The sequence below is a fragment of the Cydia fagiglandana genome, chromosome 7 (genome assembly GCF_963556715.1).
Source record: "Cydia fagiglandana chromosome 7, ilCydFagi1.1, whole genome shotgun sequence".
NCBI lineage: Eukaryota > Metazoa > Arthropoda > Insecta > Lepidoptera > Tortricidae > Cydia > Cydia fagiglandana.
The window spans coordinates 6,592,790-6,608,839 of NC_085938.1; the positions used below are offsets into that span (position 1 = coordinate 6,592,790).

Below are 16,050 nucleotides of genomic sequence, written 5' to 3' on the forward strand. Positions count from 1 at the left end.
GATTGCGACTGTACCTCCGACGCAGCATTTGAAAAACTTGACTTAGTTTTATGAGACTGCGTTGGAAGTCCAGCTCTTTCGAGTCCTGAGCCATGATTCTAAGAGTATTGTGTTAAGTTCAGTAAAAAAATATGAAAAAGTAATTAAAATCGTTGCTATTAAAATACTTCGTGAACTGGGCATACTCAATGGATCAATTTAAAAGCGCTTCTGACGGCCTAGCCAAGGTGACAATCGCTATCGCTATATACGACAACTAAACGCTTTGTGTCTCTATCACTCTTCCATATTACTGGGCTGTCCCTGATACTGTTATCAGATGCGCTTCGATCGCTACGGAACGTAAGCTATTGGCATGTTGGCTACGCGGCCTGTATCGGCAATGCTAGCCAAGCATTGCGATTCATGCAGTCGCAATTATTGTCATTCCAAAATGACGCCGTGCCACGCCTGTGTCTGTGGTAGCATCAATTACCAAATCCTATGATTTCATTCATATTTGCTATAGATAACGTTATTAATGAAAAACATGAGGAAGGTAAATCATTATAATTGTGCTCGTGGGCTAAAGTTTTGACAGTAAACATACAAGACTTGTACAATTACCATCAGATATTCATTGGCGCTCGAAAACACGATCTTATTCTTGACAAGCTAAAGTGTGTTCAGATCAGATAACATTATTTTTGAGTTCCCTTTCATGGATACGACTTCTTTGACGGCGACTGTACTTATTTGTTAATTTAGTCCTGAATCTGTCCGTGAGATTTATTATTTCTCTGCCCGCAGTATTGAGACGCAACAGCTGGACCGGCAGGAATGTATTCCTGTTATTGTAAATCCCATAACGCCATAACGTGGAGTGTTGATAAATCGCTCGTTTTATATGACTCGTAAATTTCGATGTTTCCTGATTGATATTGCACTTCGGTTTACGACTGTAACAATGTAGCAAGTAGGGTTGGTAAAGACTGAAGTCTCACCCTTTAAGACTCGAATAGTTTTTAGACTCATAAGTATCATTGTGTCAAAGTTTAACTTATTTTTAACATTTCGGTAACTATTACGTCTGTAAAAACTTTAACCCAATGACAACAGTCACCTAAATGCGTTTTGTTATCCTTTTATGCCCACAGCTATAGCAGTTAAACTCGGTTATACTGTATTGCAACTTCAGACACCGTGTGTAACCTGCCTTACGTTTACACTGTCAACGACGGTGAACTCATGCTCACAATTATCATAACTTGTTGTCGAGACACGCACGATTTTGCAAAATCTCGCACCGACAGATATAACATCAATTGAAATTAATGGCCAGCTCGCTAACAGGGCCCACTCTCAATTTATTCGCTTACCTTATATCAAGATAAGTTAACACGCACGTAGACATACGAAACATTTCAATATACAATGAAATATGTACGACGAGAATTTCGTCCTAAGTAGTGAATAAGAAATACATGAATGTAACCACCGGTATAATCCTCTGAGATCTTTCACGGTGTCTTAAGCGGGGCAAAAAGGAGATTGCATCTATTAACTGACATGGAATGGCAGTAACTAGTAAAGCAGCTTTTTCGCATCGCAATAAAATTGTAATTGTAACTGCTGGCAATTCTTCCACTGAAGCCGCCGGCGAGGCTTCGTAGATGCATAAATCGGCGTAGCGCGGTGAAATCGAGATCGCTTAACCGAGAGTGCTATTCCAAGTTTAACGAGAGCAGCCTAACAGCAAACCACTTAAGTGCCATCCGATTACACAATTAGGTATTAGGTATCATGAGGCCACTGTTCCACTGGTTCATACACTCGTTTAAAGAGAATGAGCTTGGTAATCAATCGGCCAGAGCAATCCCTAGTCGAACGAGGAGCGAGCACCTATGTTTTTATTGCCTTCATCTAACTTGGCCTTAAATGGACCAACTGGAAAGCTATATGGGTTAGGAATTCGCACAGCAGCGGCGGCATATTGCATGCCATAAATAAGGCTTACATTTTCGTGTACTGCAGTAAAGGGTCTAGCCGTGTTTGTATGGGGCATCGGCCCCAGAAGCCAAATTGATTGCCGTTTTGCCAATTTATTAGGCCAGATGTAAGATGCTATTTCACCAAAAAAATAACCCTAAAATGCTGCATGTTTTTGAGAAAATTAAAAAAAAAGAAATTTGGTTTTCATTTTTTTTTATCTAAACTACCGAACCGATTTTTTTGTAACTTATACACATTATGTAAGTAATCTAGATGAATTATTAAAAAAATAATGGAGTTTCAAATATCCTTATAACTAGTAATATTTTCACTTTTAATTTTTCAAAAAAATTTTTTTTATATTTCCGTAATACCCACCAATTTTGGGTATTTTATGTATAAATTAATGTTCTATAACATATATTTTTTTCAAAAATATTCATTTGGCTCAACAGGGTAAAAATACCGTATGTATGTATGTAATGTATGAACAGACACAACCGGGAGAACTCCCGGTCCCATATCGACCACCGCGCCGCTCTGTACGAATTTGAATTTCGAACGTAACAAATTGCTAAAATGGACTATATTATTATTGGCTGTATGCGGCTTGCTTGTCGTCGCGTCACGAAATAAAAAAATAAAAAGGCGGGAAACGCGGCTCACTAAAAAGTTCCGTTTTAATATGAGCTGCGTTGATATTGATCTTGCAATGGAAAAAAAGGAGATTATACACAAAATATTTTCAAAATCTCCAAGATCGTTACATTAATAAAGTCGCACCAAACAAAGTCTGCAGCGTATTTGATAGCCCACGCAGTGTAAGTGTTAAGTATACGTCATAATTTCATAGAAGTTTGACGTTTAAAATGACACTTGCACTGCGTGGGCTATCAACATCGCTGCATACTTTTTACGGTCTAACTATAGCTACGTTCTTAGCAATATCTGCAAACGTCTTCGAGAATATGCGATTGATTATATAGAAAAAAGCCCGCTGTCCTTAGAGGAAAACGTAAGCTCTTATAGGATCACTCGTGCGTCTGTCTGTCTGTCCGTCCGTCTGTCACAGCCTATTTTCTCGGAAACTACTGGACCTATTAAGTCGAAATTTGGTACACATATGTAAATTCGTGACCCAAAGATGGACATATTTTTATATAATTTTAAAATACATAGGTTCGAAGTTATTTAAGAAAATAGCCAAAAAATGACCATTCCCCCCCTTTAATTCCGAAACTACTGGGTCTAAAATTTTGAAAAAAAATACTCAAAATAGTTCTTTACCTATAGATGACAGGAAAACCTATTAGAAATGTGCAGTCAAGCGTGAGTCGGACTTATGTACGGAACCCTAGAAACGCGAGTCCTAATCGCACTTGGCCGGTTTTTTAATTTCGTGACGCGACGACAACCAAGCCGCATACAGCCAATAATAATAATATTAATAATAGTCCACCCAAACTTCAATCCATAGACCGTTATACTATTCACTTTTGCTACAATAGTCCCAATGCCTGCTGAGACCGGTTCATGGGTATCTATTGTTGCACCTGTGAACGGGTTCCAGCAGGCGTTCTACATGACATTAAAGCTCTCCAAGGGGCCTCTACGTGTTGGATCTGTGTCCCCACGCAAGCCTATCAAAAAACCGGGATTATAGGCCCGTGATATCCAAGGAGATATTAATAATATAATATATAATAATATTATTATTATTGGCTGTATGCGGCTATTATAGACTATATTATAGTCCATTTTAGCAATTTGTTACGTTCGAAATTCAAATTCGTACAGAGCGGCGCGGTGGTCGATATGGGACCGGGAGTTCTCCCGGTTGTGTCTGTTCATACATTACATACATACATACGGTATTTTTACCCTGTTGAGCCAAATGAATATTTTTGAAAAAAATATATGTTATAGAACATTAATTTATACATAAAATACCCAAAATTGGTGGGTGTCCCTATTTCGGAAATATAAAAAAAAATTTTTTGAAAAATTAAAAGTGAAAATATTACTAGTTATAAGGATATTTGAAACTCCATTATTTTTTTAATAATTCATCTAGATTACTTACATAATGTGTATAAGTTACAAAAAAATCGGTTCGGTAGTTTAGATAAAAAAAAATGAAAACCAAATTTCTTTTTTTTTTATTTTCTCAAAAACCTGCAGCATTTTAGGGTTATTTTTTTGGTGAAATAGCATCTTACATCTGGCCTAATAAATTGGCAAAACGGCAATCAATTTGGCTTCTGGGGCCGATGCCCCATACAAACACGGCTAGACCCTTTAGACGTTCCAATTACATAGTATTGGCACTTGGCAGACCGGTAAAGTTAGGTTAGCCGTATTAGATGTCACGAACAGAACATTAATGTCTCACAATCGTTAGTATCTTTACGAATGACGCTAAAGATAATTATTCATTTACATACACGTAATAAGGAGTATGGATGAAGAGACATGCTACACTGGATACTTATTACCTATACATATACCAAATAACAAAAAATTGTCTCTTCTGTGCCCGAAAGTTATTTTCAAACAAAATCTACTAAGTATACTTACTACTTACTTAAATTCAAGATTTAAATTAAACCTCAACGGCAATGAGCTTAAGTTAAAGGTGTTTATATTTCAATTTAAACTAATGCTTAATCAAAATGCGTAGAGGAATTATGAGGAATCATTTCGTGAAGCACAAAACAAAGTAACGTGAAGATTTTAAACTACATTTACTTAACAAGAGCAGCCTGCCCGTGACCGCAAGTAAAACCAGATCGATACAACCAATAAATTGATGCAAGTCAATGCGAAAGGTATTGACTGTTATAAAAGCAATTTCAAGGCACGAACTCCCTAGCGCGTGACTTATAAATCTACAGAAGAGAAGATGCAATCTACTTACATTTGCAAATGGTGGTGACTCGCCGCTAAATAAGTATTGGCGACAGTGATACCAACTCTAAATTTTTAGGGCCGTATCTTTTTTTCACGTTAACATAGAGGTTCAATTTTTTCAGCGTCAAGGGGCTTTCAACTCGATACCTCCACGCTTTCCCGAGATAAAGTTCTAGACAGACAGACGGATGGACGGACTACAAAGTGATCCTAATAAGGGTTCCTTTTTTCCTTTTGGGGTACGGAACCCTAAAAAACTCAAAATGATTTTAAATGGGTATTGAGAACTAATAAATAATGGCCGCCAGTGCAATCCGCCTATTTGATTTTTTTATCCCTTCTTTTTTGGTTTGGCAGTCAGATAACTAAACGTGCGAATAAAACTGTTTAAAAAATATGAGGACGCTTTTTTGGTGAAGAGAAAAAACTTGCCCGATAGGTTAGTAACACTTATTGGCAACGAGGGTAACTGCACTGGACGTTGTAAGTGCTTACTGTTAGAGTTATTACGGCTTTAAGAGCCTGAGATGGCTCATAAATCACAAGTGTATTCATTAATACGACAAAACTAGCAATCTCCATTCCAATCTAAACTGTCCAATCTAAGCTTTGTAACTTCAATTGGACATGGTTGTAAAACCTACATTACAAACCGCATCGATCATAAAACTGACGGATTCCTGTATAAAGTGTTTATGGGTATGGAATCCGAATTTTACAAATAATATACAATTATCAACAGGCGTACAGGTGATTTGATCATAAATCGTGCCAATTGAAAAATTTAATGCATAGATAGTCAGGGACGTCCGTACAGTACCTAATCGTTATCTGCACCCATGCACTGTAAGGGACGCGATATCCACACACGCGGAATATTCTAGATCACAATTCGGGATTGTTTGTTGACAGCTGTATAATTGTCAAGTTTCTGATACAGAAACCCAAAACTCACTATTAATAAAGCAAAACTACACAGTCTGTCACCGATGTTACGTGCTGCCACTGAAACATATCGAATTGAGCCCCTGCCAAGATGTCATCGATAATGGTGTTAACAGTATTTAATAATCCAATATCCAAAGTTATAATTATGCGCGATAAATAATCCACAGAGACGCGAGTTTACTTTAAAGGGGCTGTTCTCATTCTCACCGATTGGCGAATGCAAGCAAACGTTCGACTCGCGCGAGCCGGAATAATTTCTAGGGTAGGGATCTCAAAAATAATAGCAACTGCATGTATTCGGAGAGCACAGTAGTAGTTATCACCTGAATCTCAAAAACAAAACCCTGAGGTGTAAGCAATATGGAAGGCTAAGCCGAATCAATTATGTACATGTAAGTATGCTTCAATTCGGTCAATTATGGTTGCATGTTGAGTTGAGGGCAAGATACACTGGTTTTCAACACGATTTGCGCTCGCGCAAACCATGCGAAACCAAAGCCAGGAAAGGCCAATTGACCACCCGTGCTCTGTTCCCGTAAGGCAGAACCTACAAAACCTGTCGAGAGCAGCCGGCTGTGGACACGGTTCGCGGTAATCGAAAATTGTAATTGGCTAATTGCAATACAAGTCCCCATTCTTGCACGGACGGCAATGCCGTTCAATAAAACTTGCCAAGCGGATGGGCGTTAGCGAGGACTAGAAAAAAAAATGGTCATGTAAAGATAAAAGAAATCGGGTCTTGGAAAAATCGACGCTCAAGTTGCGTCGAAGTTTTCATGCTTCAAGATATATGATTAATCTTATTTGCCTGTACTAGTCTCCTTCTTATCAAAAAGAATATTGTCTTATCAACTTGTGCAAAGAACACCGACGCCAATGTCGGTAAAACCGCGGAATCTATGCAAAACTCATAGGTACGTAGACTTTGTTTGAGACAAATTTAGTGTCATCTTGAGCGATGTCTCCGCCGAATTTTCCTGAGGTTCGAATTATTTTCTTCGTATTCTGCGATGTTGATGTGCAATCATTGATTAGCTTTAAATGTTATTTTTATAGTTTGGCTCTTTTATTAATTTAAAAATGTCTCCAAACATATCATTCAAGCAGATATAACGTCAAGATGTCTGTCACGATAAGTGGTTCAAGTAAGCCTTCCAAGTATTCGCGTGAAGCAAATACACACACATATTTATACAATGAATTTAGTAGGTACATAGCATAATTCCGCAGTGATAAATCAGTACAATACAATCATATTCTTAAGGCATTCAATTGCGTTTTCTGGCCACGTATATGGATGCTGCCTGACCCAAATCATTCATAACTTACACTTGATGATGGCTACTTATAAGTAGGTATATTTGCATTTGCACCAATGAAAACATTGAAGGGAAAGCGTGCATGTAATTGAAAGTAGCAACAGAACCAATATTGATTACGTTTATCGAATGGGGCATTTGAGAAGTTTAATATTTACGACATGATGCAACACAAGTGTTTGAATCAACTACACCGCATACAAACACACGCGACGTCATTTCACCATAAAACTAACATTACTCACATTCAGTACCGTGTTTTCTTAATTAGCGCCTAATCAAGGGACTCATTTAGTAAATTCAATTTACAATTTATAGGTTTCGGCTTCGGCTTTTCTCACGCACTCAAAATCGTAAAGTGAGAATATTAGAAGAAAATATCAATGGTAAATTCTTATTCTTACTATCTGCGTGCATTTCCAAGAGTGTGAAGTGAATGTGCCTGGTATAATTTAGTGTTCATGGCTTTATTTTATAGTCCTTTCTCTAGGTGTTTTTTAGAAAGCTAGTACCTATTAAAGTTATTGCAGTAGTAAAACTAGTAAACACCCAGTAATTAAGCTTCCATATAAAAGCTGCCACAATACACATAAAATTAAGTACAGTCACCTGCAATAGTATGTTACTCTTCGAAGGCCGCAAAAATATGTGACACGCTCTTATGGCTCTACAAATAAGACAGTGTCAGATATTTTTGTGGCCTTCGAAGAGTAACATATTATTGCAGGTGACTGTACAAATATAAACTCTCAAATTGCATAGTTTAACTTTACAGGATTCTATGTTAAGAGACATTTACCTTTTATGTGAGCGCCTGTTGTCGAATGAATACGTTTCATTAAAGAATGTGGCGAATAAAAAAATAATGACATATCTAAAAACTCGCTTAATTCATAAGGATTAAAAAAAAACATCGCTTATGGCTAACACATGAACCAGGCCATATGAATATGAACTATTCCATACGAGCATACCTCTATACAGGGAAATATGTATAATTGTTTTGGTTTCGGCAAAGTGATATAATAAAATAATACTATTTTTTGCACATTAAGACAGCATGAGGTCCATGAAAAATCTAATTAGCGGTTACTTATTATTTGAATTGAAACTGCAAGTTCAGGCTTCAGGCGAGCGAGAAGCGCGAACCACGCACGTCGCACGCACGGGGCGTGGCGCGTGGCGCTGCGCCCGCGCAGGCGGCCGGCGCCACAGCCGCTGCGGATGCTGCGGCGCGCGCACCTGTCGCGCATCCTTGCCCACAGACACGCGAGTTCACGTGTGATGACCAGTGACAGTGATTGTGAAGCCCTAGGATAACCTGCGCCTCTGAAGCAACCCTAGGTCGGTGTGTTATCTTATCACTAGCGTTGTGTGTTTTGATTGCGCGTGCATCCGACGTGCGAATATCAATTGTTTACTTTACGTTAATTTTAAGGAAAAGGATAGTGTTTAACGACGCCACGGTAATTTAAAATATATTAACATTATATTTTTGGTAAGTATTTTTTTTAATTATATTTACCAAGCACTGCAATTAAAATATTTTACTCCTTTTAAATAGTTTGGTTACTAAGCTTAGGATTTTGAAACAACTTTTGATCAGGAAAAAATATAAATAATTATTTTCCTTATGAAATCCACTTAGCATAAAACATAAACAAAGTCATTATAAAAGATTCATATTCATAATTATTAATTATGCATCATGAGCTTGAGCAATAAAATTCGCTTTTATCTGCAACCGCTAAATTATGACGACCTTAGAAAATGACAAATATAGAATTATTGTATATTAAATTACTAATTAGAATCTTAATTTGTGGTTAGTCAAATAGGCATAATACTTTTAAGATGACGCTATAGAAAGAGTAATGATAATTGCGGTTCAGGCTTACATTTTACAACTGTAATAAAATTGTTGATGATGGGGTGGATAACCATAATTAATGTTAAAGAGTAGGTAATTAAGAAAATGCTAATTGCGTACTAACGTAAAAACTACATTAAAGAATAAATCATTGACTGGGGTGAAGAGACAAGAGTATTTTGATAAAGCCAATAGTTTTTTCACCACACCAGCTTGGAAAGGCTTATTTTGCACTTCAAAAACTGATAGCAAAGTTGCATTTTATTCACATGTGAGGCAAAGTAATCAAATGCAATTTTGAGTTGTTTTCTTATGTTTACTGGTGGAATTGACTTTTACATGATGATTTTGGATGATAAATATTTAATAACATTCATTTGGATTTGATTTGGTTTAATTTTGTTTGATAATTTACATTTGATATTTGCTTCGGGTTGGTGAAGCGCTGGTGGCCTAGCGGTGAGAGCGTGCGACTTGCAATCTGGAGGTCGCGGGTTCAAACCCCGGCTCGTACCAATGAGTTTTTCGGAACTTATGTACGAAATATCATTTGATATTTACCAGTCGCTTTTCGGTGAAGGAAAACATCGTGAGGAAACCGGACTAGTCCCAATAAGGCCTAGTTTACCCTCTGGGTTGGAAGGTCAGATGGCAGTCGCTTTCGTAAAAACTAGTTGCCTACGTCAAATCATGGGATTAGTTGACAAGCGGACCCCAGGCTCTCATGAGCCGTGGCGAAATGCCGGGATAACGCGAGGAAGAACATTTGCTTCGGGTTGGTGTGGTGAAAAATTTTGTGTTTCACTCAGGGGCAAATTTTGTTTAACCCTCGTGCTTTGATACCCTCGCAACGCTCAAGATTCCATTTTACGAACCACTCGCTACGCTCGTGGTTCAATTTTGGAATCTTTCGCTTGCTCGGGTATCAATATTAGCACGAGCGGTTAAACAACAACTTTGCCCCCTTGTAAAACAAATAACTATTGCACTTCTAGGCATCCATAGACTTGAAAGTCTATACAGGTTAATTATTTTTTTCTGATAGACCAGAAATTTGGCACATGTATATGTACATGTACATGCATAGAAATGAACAATATTGAACGGTAATGTTAGCCATTAGCTCAGACCAGAACACGAGATTACAAATTTAATTCTGGTGTAGTTACAGTCAACTGAAAAGTGCATGCAAATTTACAGCTCACTGTACATTTAAATTTAAGTACTTATCTACGTCATTTTTCGACTTTTTAATTAACCTTTTGGACGCCAATGACCGATATATACGCAGCGCAGGTCCAACGCCAAAGACGGATTAATCGGTCACAGACCACAGAGCAACCCAGACCATAAATATATGCATAAAGTTCAATTTCAGTTTTGACACTTCGGTGACGTGGCGTCTGAGTGACAACTTTTGTGTTTGACATGGCGTCGTAAAGGTTAAATTCTAATAAAATAAGATGCTGAGACTACTTAATGATTTTAAAAAAGCTCTTAATACAAGTTAAAAAATAAGCAAACAAAAATTATGGTAATTTTGTCAAAATTTATGGGTCTGAGCAAAAACGTCACATTAAAAAAATATATTATTCTTTACGACCAATTGTAAACGACGTCGTGGTTAAAGGGGCAAAAGGTCATGCGTACCGTCACGGTAAAAGATTTATTGAGAGGAAGACCGCAAAGGCTAATAATACATATATGTATTTGCACACACGCTATAAAAGCACACTTGCTTGTATTGACGTAAACGTTGCAAACTATATAAGTATAACTTAATATAGTTCCACAGGAAAGGCAAAGGACTCATCACAACCATTTATCAAAACTGACACGATCCTGGATGTCAAGACCATCTATCAATCGTATTGCCGTTTAATACACAATCAAGTTAACTTTGCGTAATAGATATGTCGGACATTGAATAAACAGATTCATGTTACATTACGTAGCTCATCGTACCTATAAATCTATAAGTATACTTAGATAAATTCAACAGGCACAATGATATATAGGTATTATTTAATGAAGGATTAAATACATGATAAATGAAAAAAACCAACGCGCGAGATGTAAAACGCTTTACAAAGAAATTAGTTTTCATTTGCCCCTTGAATATTTTTGCAATCAGTTTATGCCGAATTTCGAAAGTTAATCCGAGTAAGATCCATAAACTTGCTATTTTAAGCAATAGTAAACTACTAACTAGGTACTAACCCATTTCGTACTCGATTCATATGTTACAAGATTTACTTGATGTGCACTAAATTGGCACATTAATTATATATTTAATGGCGAATAAAATACAGTATTAGGCAATAAACTTCTGATATATATCAGATAGAGGACGCTTGCCAAACCTCTCCGTTTCATAGCCGAAGCCGGTAAATTAAATAGTCCTATATATGTATGAATCTAGGTGAGAGGTATTAAACGTACAGTCAAGGAATTTAAATTCCGACCCATTTCGTACTTTGTCACAGTGACAACCGTATGAGGTCTCTAGCGGCTTTCATATTGATTGTCACTGTGACAAAGTACGAAATGGGTCGGAATTTAAATTCCTTGACTGTACTATCAAAATGCAATAATTCATATCCCACCGATCACTGCATGATAGGTACAGGAACTAGTAACTATAGTAGCTTTAGGACTAGCCTGATAGGTATTACCTACATAAACTTTCAGTCATTTTGATCTACATTATACCTACACATTAATATTCATATTTCTTACATTAAACTAAACGAGCTGTCATAAATATTATGTTAATTTTTAGCACTTGGAGCGACAACTGTAAGCATTGATTTTGCAATAGTCTTAATTGTCTAAATATCCAAGGAGCTAAGAAGATTGATCGATTGATGTTTGTCTTTGTAACAATGATCCATCGACTCTGTCTGTGCATAAAGCTAAGATCATATTTCAATTACCTACGCGTCAAGCAGGAACCCGAGGCGTAAAGTTTAAACTTTGATCTTTGTAAAGTGGCACTGCTAGTAAAAAGCATCAACTATTAAATCCCCTTCAGAATTTAAGGATGTCACAGAGTCCAGAACCGATTTAATTAGAATTCTCATCGAGTAAAGTGAACGAACCTAGGGCCGAAAGCATAAATCAAGACATTAGTGGGGCGACATTAGTTAACTGGCGAAGCGCTGTGCAGTGCAACGTTGGCCGTGTATTCCTATTGCTTACTAAGTGCGGACGAACCGAATGATCAAACGAACCAATATAACTGTGACATCGAGATCGCACTGAGAGCTATAAGAGCGCAATTGCATTAGCTCGTCTAAGACTTCCATCGCCTGCTCTCGAAAAGCAGTTGCAACAACATTCCAACGCTGCACGGCCGCCTCCGCGTCTGATATCATAATCGTCAACACGACATAAACTAGAACTAATTATTAGTGAGACCGGTAGCAGGGTCCCTAGAAGCTGCCGCCGGGGCCTGTAGCCCTATCATTGCATAACGACGTGGGACAGCGCTCGAGTGAAGGGCAGCACCAGAGCAAACACTCGTTAGCGCTGCAACACCGATGATTTCATACCGGTCAAGGAAACGTTTGAAGGAACCTTTGATCGTCAATAAATCTCAACTTTTTCAATTGCCAATTACAGCCGGCTAGTTACGTAAAATACGATAATTGACTGTTACTATATATACTAATAGGTCAATCGGAATACGTAAGTGAGATATCATAATTATCATGTAGGGCCTTAAGCATCAGTTGGGTAAGGGCTTCATCGCAAGCAATCGAGGTGGTGTTAATTATGTGAGCTTCAAAACATGAATATTAGCTATAATCGATATCGATATAATATAATCGATGACTATGAAACAAAAACGTAGCGAGTTAAACAAATGACATTTCAATGTCTTTATTAAAATATGAAACTTGTTATTAGTGCGGCTGTGCGGCATTACTCCCTGCGGGAAGTACACGTTCTACAAAGCGAATTCAATCCGCAGTGTCCAATTTATAATTAAGCTCCATAAATATTGTTCATACGCGGAACGTATTCAGTGCCTCGAGACTTTCGCCGGTAAATCGCACAGCTCAATAAACGCAGGGAGTGATTAAGTATCCTGCGGTTTGTTCAATACCAGTACGTATATCACTATTGCATCCGCTACATTACGTATAACAAGCTATAAGAGGTTTGGCAAAGCGTGAGCCTCGTAATGGTTTCAAGTGCGAGTGTAAGTGAGCCAGTTTAGTTGTTTGTATAACAACAACCTATCCCAAGTGTCCGCGTGGTAGTCGAGGGCTTTGCCATCGGATCGCGAGCCATGCGAGAACCCTGAGCAAACACGGCGGCGGTGGCTAGTGCTCCCGCGCCACAAGTGTTTTGTATTTGTTCCACAAACAACTCCCGCGCGTCCTGGGCGCGACAGATAATGTCTTACATTTATATAAACAAATACCAGTTTCATTCTCCTTTAACTTGCTTAACACAGTGTTAACTAGTATATGTATAGATAGAACATACAAGTGCATTTCGGGTCATAATTTTTTTTTATCCCCATAACATAACATAGGAGATAAGATAATTATATTTTTGACCTAGTTGACCAAAATTCTTAAAAGTTGACTAAAACTTCTTATAAATAAATATTAATCAATCATTTGACAAAACACACCAGCAGATGGAGATCTCCAGAAGAATCCAGCTGGGTTGGGCGGCATTCAATAAATAAGCGGACATCCTGAAACCTGCTAACATTCCACAATGCCTGAAGACTCGCCTCTTTAACCTGTGTCCTGCCCACCATGACCTATGGTGCCGAGACATGGACGCTCACTAAGGGGGCTGTGCATAAAATCCGCGTAGCACAGAGAGGCATGGAACGCGCCATGCTCGGTATCGAGCTTCAAGATCGAGTAAAGAATGTAGAGATCCGCCGCCGCACCAAGGTGCACGACGTGGCTTTCGGCATTACCAAACTAAAATTGAATTGGGCGGGACATGTTGCTAGGCAGAGTGATGGCAGGTGGACTAAAATGTTAACAGAATGGTGGCAGCTCTCAAATGAAAGAAGCGCCTGGCGTCCGTTGGCTCGTCGGATGGACGACATCCGGAAAATTGCGGGTCACTTCTAGATGAGATTAGCTCAGGACCGGGACCAGTGGCGTACTAGAAGAGAGGCCTATGAGAGGCTCAGCAGTGGGCGATAAAGGGCTGATATGATGATGATGAATGAATCAAAATCGAATAATAAAAATATATATATAATATCTAATGTGGACATTTCCAGCTAATACCCATTAATATATTTTAATCTTCCGTAGGTATTTGAGCCCATTAAGGCGTTTGACTAAGACAAACTTCGCCCGATTAGACGCAGCGTGACATATATTAGGGTTTCGCATCCTATCTCTTACGGAGATGTAATGTTTTCTTAACCTCCATACTTCCAGCGTATCAGTTGCGAGACGAGAGAAAGTACCGGCATTTGCATTTCGTAACCTTTGCTTTTTGAATATACACGAAATTGCGTGTAAATTGCAAGAAGTTTGGAAAACCTATGTAGTCCAAAAAAAGACAAAGACACGACTAGACTAGTTATTTAAAGCCTTTGTATTACGGAGCCTAAAATCATAATCGTCCATAAAAAAAAGGAGTAAAATTGCTAAATAACGATAACCAATAAATTGAACATGTACCTCAACTCAGCACAGCTAAAAAGACTATAGGTTGTCCTGCAGTAAAGTGCACAGGTGGCCAATATTATGTAAGATCATATTTACAATTTGTAGATAGGTAACATGAACGTGACAACTACAAGAATAACCGAATCAATGTCTTAATTTTCACCTTGGTTGAGAATTAACGCAATGCCTTTGTCTAAGCCCCATATGTACCTATTACTAGGAATGTTTGTCGTTAATTGGAAATGGATTTTTCAAAAATTGAACAATTAAAGAATGCCTCTCTCCTAAATAATATCAACAGAAGTGATGGAGCCGTTATGGTTTAGAAGCTTTTACCTGTTACATTTAGGAAGGTTTATTCTCAAATAATAATATATCTTATTCTGTAGACATTAACGATCACCGTGAAAGCTTTTAGATCATTACCCGTTAATATTTGCATGTGGATCGCAAAACATCGCTGCGAGATGTCGGGCCGTGATAACTGCCTCCTAATGCGTATTCAAAGCGAATCACCATGCTAATGTCGTGATTAATATAATGTCACGGCGAAGCCGGTTCGCTAACATTCGTAACACACCAAATTTATGAACCACGAAGGTCAATGCGGACTCGTGGAACTGTTGGATATCTAAATGCAATAAGAAATAAAGGATCGTTCCAAAAATTCGTTCCTAACTAATGGGCCCGAAATGAGACCAAATGTGAAAACAAACGGAAGATTCCTGCCGGCTGGCGGCCACGATGCCAGCTTTTATATTTTACTACATTATCTGTTCATTGTCACCGATGGCTATTGTTTTTTAGTGCTACCGACAAAGACCGCTGACGTGTTACCGAGACATTGAACCTGCGGTCTCGACTCTCGACCCCCTCGGCACCGCAACGCTTCCGTGCTAGAAACATGGACCCTACAACTTATGTGTACATGCTTCCATTTTTATATCTATTGGAGAACACTACATGGGTATCTAATGCCCATACTTTGTCATATCCAGTGGAATACCAAAATAAGGACATGAATTATTACCAATTTTCTCTGGTGCTATGTGTGTATTTACAATTATGAAATTAATGAAAATTGTTTTAGGTTTTCATTGGAACTGGATGAAAATAGATTAGATATGATGGTATTTTTTAAGTAGAGGGCAGTTTGTAAAATAACAATAACTAAAAAAGGCTACAAATTTAATAACACAAATTGCTACAAAAGCCTTTTCACGGTGGTGATGTGTATTCACCGATGATTCATCTGATACTTAGAAACACACAAAGTGAGCAGTTATTTCAATAGATAGAGTTTGCACACTGTGTCATTAGGCAAATGTTAATGTCCCGAAGATAGGTTTGATTAGAGCTTTGCAAGGAGTGG

At 38.1% G+C, this 16,050-nt stretch overlaps 2 protein-coding genes across 2 annotated transcripts in view; one reads left to right on the forward strand and one right to left on the reverse strand.

Moving 5' to 3' along the window:
- The window catches only part of LOC134666185 (Golgi-associated PDZ and coiled-coil motif-containing protein-like), a 77,925-nt gene that overhangs the window by 31,692 nt on the left and 30,183 nt on the right, over window positions 1-16,050 (reverse strand). The window lies entirely within an intron of this gene.
- LOC134665785 (uncharacterized) overlaps window positions 8,305-16,050 on the forward strand; it is a 34,959-nt gene continuing 27,213 nt past the window's right edge. The window contains exon 1 of the mRNA XM_063522769.1: window positions 8,305-8,492. The gene's annotated coding sequence lies outside the window, so the exon portion shown is untranslated. The remainder of the gene's footprint in view (window positions 8,493-16,050) is intronic.